The sequence below is a fragment of the Onychomys torridus genome, chromosome 3, assembly GCF_903995425.1.
Source record: "Onychomys torridus chromosome 3, mOncTor1.1, whole genome shotgun sequence".
NCBI lineage: Eukaryota > Metazoa > Chordata > Mammalia > Rodentia > Cricetidae > Onychomys > Onychomys torridus.
This window is the reverse complement of record NC_050445.1, coordinates 72,207,386-72,214,285: the sequence shown is the minus strand read 5'-3', so window position 1 is coordinate 72,214,285 and position 6,900 is coordinate 72,207,386. Positions and strand designations below refer to the sequence as shown.

Below are 6,900 nucleotides of genomic sequence, written 5' to 3'. Positions count from 1 at the left end.
AACGGAGTTAGGCAGTGAGGCCCAGGAGTATTCCGGGCTTGGTAAAGGGCTAGTGGGAGTAGGAGCACCCAATCTCTAGTGCCAGTTGCGAGCGTTAATTTGGTTAAAGTCTCCTTAATGGTTCTATTCATGCGTTCTACCTGTCCTGAGCTCTGGGGGCGGTATGCACAATGGAGTTTCCAATTGATCCCCAATAGCCTGGCCACCTTCTGACTTACCTGGGAGATGAAGGCGGGCCCCTTGTCTGACCCCAATATCTGGGGCATTCCATACCTGGGAAAGATGTCATCCAGGAGTTTCTTGGTTACCACGGTAGCAGTTTCTTTCTTGGTAGGGAAGGCCTCCGCCCATCCTGAAAAAGTGTCTACAAAACCCAGAAGGTATCTGTATCCATATAGCCCGGGTTTTACCTCAGTGAAGTCAAGTTCCCAATCAACTCCAGGGCGGTGGCCTTGCAGGCGGCTTCCTCTGTTCATATGGGTTTTTCCTGGGTTGACTTGGACACAAGCAGGGCAGCTGGAAGTCACCTGTTGGAGGACCTGTTCCTGATTCAATAATACAGTGTTCGAAGCCTCATCAGCCAGAAGGGCCTTCATCTTGTTTTTGCTTAAGTGGGTTAGCGCGTGGAGGAACTTGAGCATGTATTTTGTGTGGGAAGTTGGCATAACCAATTTGTCATCTATGATGTAAGCTTGTCGTTCGGGGCTCCATTCCGCCCCCATTTTCTTTGCTAGTTCCTGGTCCTCCGGGCTGTAGGGCATGGGGTCCCTGCTTGGCTGTTGGTCATCCTGCAAGACCAGCAGCTTGTCGCCCCTGGGGGGTTGTAAGGCCACTGTCCGGGCCGTCAGATCGGCCAGCCGATTTCCCAGCGCTATTACAGAGTCATCCTTCTGGTGCCCGGGACAGTGTATAATGCTGAGCTGATGTGGGAGGAACAAAGCCCTTAAGAGGTCTAAAATTTCTTTTTTGTTTTTAACTTCCTTGCCCTCTGAGGTCAGGAGGCCTCTCCTCCTGTATATTTCTCCATGTACATGGGCAGTAGCGAAGGCATACCTGCTATTGGTATAGACCGTGAGTCTTTTACCTTCCGCCATCCGGAGGGCCTGGGTCAGCGCGACCAGCTCTGCCCTTTGGGCCGATGTTCCGGGCGGCAGCGGTGAGGCCCAAATTACCTCTGTTGCGGTAGTGACTGCTGCTCCGGCCCTCCGTTCTCCTTCTTGGAGAAAGCTGCTCCCATCCGTGAACCAGATGAAATCTGGGTTCGACAGTGGTTGATCTGTTAGGTCGGAGCGGGTACCATGGGCCTCTGCCAGAATCTGGAGGCAATTGTGCTCCTCTGATGGATCTGGCAAGGGCAGCAGGGTAGCGGGATTGAGGGAGACAACTGGTCCGAACACCACTTGGTCTGTGTCTAACAACAGAGCCTGGTAGTGGGTCATCCTGGAATTTGAGAGCCATTTATCTGGAGGCTGCCGGACCAGAGCTTCCACCGCATGGGAGGATAACACAGTTAATGACTGTCCCAAAGTCAGTTTCCCTGCGTCCTTGAGCAAGACAGCGATGGCGGCTACCATGCGCAGACAAGGGGGCCAACCTGCAGCCACCGGGTCCAATTTCTTGGAGAGATAAGCTACAGGTCTCTTCCATGGCCCCAGTCTCTGTACCAGTACTCCTTTTGCAAAGCCTGAGTTCTCATCCACGAATAGTTCAAAGGGCTTAGTCAGATCTGGCAGGCCAAGAGCTGGTGACTCGAGTAAAGTTCTCTTAATTCGTTGAAAGGCCTGCTGTTGCTCCTCTCCCCAGTGGAACATGACACCGGGCTTGGTGAGAGGATATAACGGGGCAGCCATCTCGGCAAAACCTGGGATCCAGAGGCGGCAGTAGCCGGCTGTACCTAAGAACTCTCGCACCTGGCGGGGGTTCCTTGGAGGGGGTATGGAGATTATGGCCTCCTTCCTTGCTTTCGTGAGCCATCTCTGTCCTCCCTCCAGGGTGTAACCCAGGTAAATGACCTTGCTTTGGCAAATCTGGGCCTTCTTGGCCGAAGCCCGATAGCCCTTCTGTCCCAGTTTAGTCAAAAGGGCCCGAGTGCCTCTCAAACATTCCGCTTGGGTTCTGGCTGCTAGGAGGAGGTCATCCACATATTGGAGCAAGATTAAGGCCGGGTGTTCGACCCGGAACTCAGCCAAGTCTGAATGTAAGGCCTCATCAAAGAGGGTCGGGCTGTTCTTAAACCCCTGGGGGAGCCGAGTCCAGGTCAACAGTCCTGAAAGTCCCATTTCTGGGTCTCTCCATTCAAAAGCGAATAGCAACTGGCTCTGGGGATGCAATCTCAAACAGAAGAAGGCATCCTTTTAAGTCCAATACCGTGTACCAAATATGGGTTGGTGGAAGAGTGCTGAGGAGGTTATAGGGGTTTGGCACCGTGGGGTGTATATCCTCAACCCGTTTATTAACCTCCCTCAGGTCTTGAACTGGTCTGTAATCCCCTGTCCCTGGTTTTTTTACCGGCAGGAGGGGGGTATTCCAAGGGGATCGACAGGGCACGAGTACCCCCTGGTCCAGGAGCCTCCGGATGTGTGGCTTAATACCCTCGTGGACTTCCCGGGGCATGGGATATTGTTTGATTGAAACATGAGTGGCGGAGGCTTTTAATTGAATAACAAGGGGGGGTTGGTCATGAGCCAGCCCCAAGCCGCCAGTCTCTGCCCATGCTGAGGGAAATTCTCTCAACCAGCCCTGTATCCCTTCCGGTGGCTCCTTAGAGGACTTGGATTCAAAGAGGTGGTATTCCTCTTCCAGTCTTAGGGCTAGGACTTGTAGGGGGTTCCTTTGGGCCCCGTAACAGTTGACCCCTTGTCATCAAAATAGATCTGAGCCTTGAGTTTAGTCAATAGGTCTCGGCCCAATAATGGGTGAGGGCAATCAGGTATATGCAGAAAAGAGTGGGTTACCTGTCCAGATGCCAGCTGAACCTTTCTTTCGGTGGTCCATCGATATCTCCTGCTACCCGTGGCCCCCTGGACCAAAGCTGTGCGATCACTGAGAGAGCTTCCAGTATGGGTCAGGACTGAATGTTGAGCTCCGGTGTCCACCAGGAAGGTCACTGGCTGCCCCCCGATCTTGAGAGTTATCCTAGGCTCAGGGGGGGGCTCCTGGCCTTGACCTCCCTAATCTTCCAGATTGAGGAGGTCCGTGGCTCCTGTCTTAGTTTTTCCAGGCCCTCGGGGTTTCTTTGGGCAGTCACGAGCCCAATGTCCTCTCGCTTTGCAGTAGGCGCACTGGTCTTTGTCAAGGGGTGTCCTTCTTTAATCTCCCTTCCTAACTCCCTCTCTGACCTGTCCCTGAGACACTACAGCGGCCAGGACTTTACTTATTTCCCTATGACGTTTCTTATCTCTTTCTTCTTGTCTCTGCCACATTCTTTCCTCCCGCTCTTCGGGAGTTTCTCTTTTATTAAAAGCTTTTTCTGCCTCCTTCAACAAATCTGACAAATTGAACGAATTCAATCCCTCTAGTCTCTGTAACTTGGCCCTTATATCTGGACTTGACTGATAGATGAAAGACAAGATGACGCTCGGCGCCTGTCCTGGATCTTCCGGATCATATGGGGGTATACATCCTATAGGCCTCTTTAAGTCTTTCCAGGAATGCTGCCGGTGTTTCATCCTTTCCCTGGACCACATTTCTAACCTGAGCCAAATTGGTGGGGCGCCTAGCAGCCCCCCAGAGACCCGCTAAGAGCAACTGGCGAAAGAGACGTAGGTGCTCCCTACCTTCTGGGGTCATGAAGTCCCAGTTCGGGCGGGTGAGGGGAAAGGCTGCATCAATAACATTAGGCAGTTGGGTGGGTCTTCCATCATCCCCAGGAACCTGCTTCCGGGCCTCCAAGAAGACTCGCTGCTTCTCCTCCACTGTCAGGAGGGTTTGCAGTAACTGCTGACAGTCATCCCACGTAGGCTGGTGGGTCACTAAAATGGATTCAATCAAGTTAGTCAAGGCAACAGGGTCCTTAGAGAATGGGGGATTATGCTGTTTCCAATTGTAGAGATCAGAGGCCGAAAACGGCCAGTATTGAAGCTGGTGATTGGGGCCCTCCCTGAGGGGAAAGGCCCTGGATACTTTGGCTGGTTCATCACGCTTTCCTCGTAGGCGACCGGCAATTGGGGAGGGCTGTCCCTGTAGAGGATATTCGGGGACTGCCGCCGCCACCGCTGCTGTGGTCGGCCCGGGAAGTGCTGCTCCCGCCGCCCCTGCCGTCGCCGCCGCGGTTGGCGCAGCTGGCCCGGGAACCGCCTCTTCCTGTGCTTGATTCCCCGGATACAGCGGTGGGTCCTCTGTCAAAAGGTCAATAAGGGGTGAATTGGAGTCCGCAGGAAGGACAGGGGTTTTAGGGGGATCCTTTCGTGGGAGAATAGGGTAAAGGGAGGAGGTAGGAGGGGCGAGAGGGGGCGGCGGTGCTGTGGGGGGGAGGCCTGGGGCGCTGGAAGGGAGAGAAACGGCTTAACCCATGGGGGGGAGTCAGTCGCTAGGAGTTTCCATATAGCGATGTATGGAACCTGGTCCGGGTGGCCATGGGGGCCCGGAGCGAAGACTTTTCCCTCCACCTGTAAAATTAGACTGAGATTAAAAGTTCCCTCGCGAGGCCATCCCACATTCATTGTGACCCAGTCAGCCTCGCAAAGGGTGATCCATTTTTTTTTCTTGATTACAAGTCCCTCGTTGTTGGCTGGTGCTTTCACGTCTGACCAGTGGTCAAGCGTGATGCTCAAGGGTGTGGTGACAGTCTGTCCCATAGCTGTTTCTAGGAAGAGAGCGCTCAGACAGAAAATAACAAACGACAGACAAACGCAAACAAGACTGACACGCGCTGCGCGGCTCCGGCTCCAAACCGAGAGCAAAAACTCAGACGGAGAGTGCTGTGAGGGTCCGGATCCCTCTTCTCCAACCAACACCACGTATCCCTCGGATACGTGAGTGGCCCCGAAAAACCGTGCCCCTGAGGGGACTTCAGACACCCATGGAACGTCTTCCAAGGGTCACGGTGGGCGAAGTCCGAGCTCGTCAGCTCCTTCTGCCCCCACCGCACAGACAGATTACCAGGCGCGCGGACTGACAAACAACAATTGGACAGGACAACATATAGTGAGGCCGGCCGGCTTACCTCCTGACGGTGGGTCGGTGGTCCTGGGGAGGGGTCTCAATCTCGGTGGAACCTCCAATGAAAGAAAGGCTCCCTCACTGGGGATCTTTCCTCAAGAGAGACCCCAAACCCAAGGAACACGCCGAGACCACGGATCAGATGCAAACAGCAAGAGGGTTTATTCAAATGTGCAGGTACCTGGGCGACACAGTCTTCGGGAAGACTTGTGCCTTCCTAGGGGAAGGGGGACTTCTTATAGAGTCCTGGGGGCAGAAGCACGGTTACAGAAGCGAGAAGCATAGTTACAGGGTCCCCATTGGTTAATTCAAATTAGGCCAGGGTGAACTTGGGGGCTATCTTTAATTTTCAGAAATGTGCAGCTGTCTGTTCTCCAAGGCCAGGTAGCCAATTATAGATATCTTGTTCTGACTCAAGGTTTTTTCCTCCCAAGACCGGGTATTTGATATCTCCTGCCTTGACTCAAGGTTACTTTCCCAATTATCTTTCTCAAGGCCGTTTCTTAGGCTAAGTTACTGAGACGGGGGGCATTACAAATTAATGGCATTTGGGCTGGAAGATGGCTCAGCAGTTGAATATTTAGAGCTTTGCATGGGACCAAGGTTTGGTTCCCAACACATACATGATGGCTTAAGATAGTCTGTAACTGCAGTTACAGGATATAGGACACCCTCTTCTGGCCTCCACTGGCCTTTTCATGTGCATATGAACCTGAACTCATGCAGGTTTGTGTACATACATGTTGTGGAATGTGAATCTGTGTTGCTCTGATTGGTTGATAAATAAAAAACTGATTGTCCAGTAGCCAGGCAAGAAGTATAGGTTGGGGGAGCAGATGAGGAGAATTCTGGGAAGAGAAAGGGCTGAGTCAGGAGTCATCAGCCAGACAGAAGAGGAAGCAAAATGACAAGGTATAACTGAGAAAAGGTACGAAGCCACATGGCTAAACATAAATAAGAATTACAGGTTAATTTAGGTGTAAGCTAGTCAGTAATAAGCCTGAGCTAATGGCCAAGCAATTATAATTAATATAAGCTTCTGTGTGCTTACTTGGGGGACATGAGTGGGGGACATTTGTCTTGACCACTGGCTAGTCAGGACACAGAAAAACTTCCAACTACACATACACATAAGTTTTTTGAAAAAAAATATTTAAATTAATAATACTAAAGGTAACCAATGTGAAGTTTGTTTATATAGTTTAGAATTTATTTGCTCTTCCTATGTATAATGTTAAATAAATATAGATTATTTTCTCTATAACATCTTTAGAAACTTGTAATTTTTAAACTCCTACTCTCTTGGAGCAATTTCTATATGAATATACATATATATCTTTATATTTTATATTGTGTTGTTTATTGTGAATATAGTATGCCATGTGTTCTATGTATTTATTGCCAAACACTGAAGTATCAAAATTGTGGCCCAGACCATGATGGAGAGCTGCCCCCATCCCACAAACACACATTTGGGAGAAATGGCCGTAGCCCTCACAACAGGTGTGGGTCAACTGGCCCTGATAGTTTGTATGTAGAAGAGCTGGCTTCTTCCCCCAAACCCAGGGGGGTCTGCCCTAGGAGCCAAGACTAACCAGATCAGCTGCCACTTAGGCCCTACATCCAGGGTCTTAGGTTGGCTCACCCTAATATCTACCCCATCTAAATCCTGCTGGAGCACATGAAGGGACTGGTCATATGGAAGGGCATCTGCAGGATCTCCACATGGCCTAGGATAGT

The 6,900-nt window shown here is 51.3% G+C and overlaps 1 pseudogene; it reads right to left on the bottom strand.

The window, feature by feature from the left end:
* Positions 1–2,810: 2,810 nt before the first annotated feature.
* On the bottom strand, positions 2,811–4,866 carry LOC118580059 (annotated as a pseudogene).
* Positions 4,867–6,900: the final 2,034 nt, after the last annotated feature.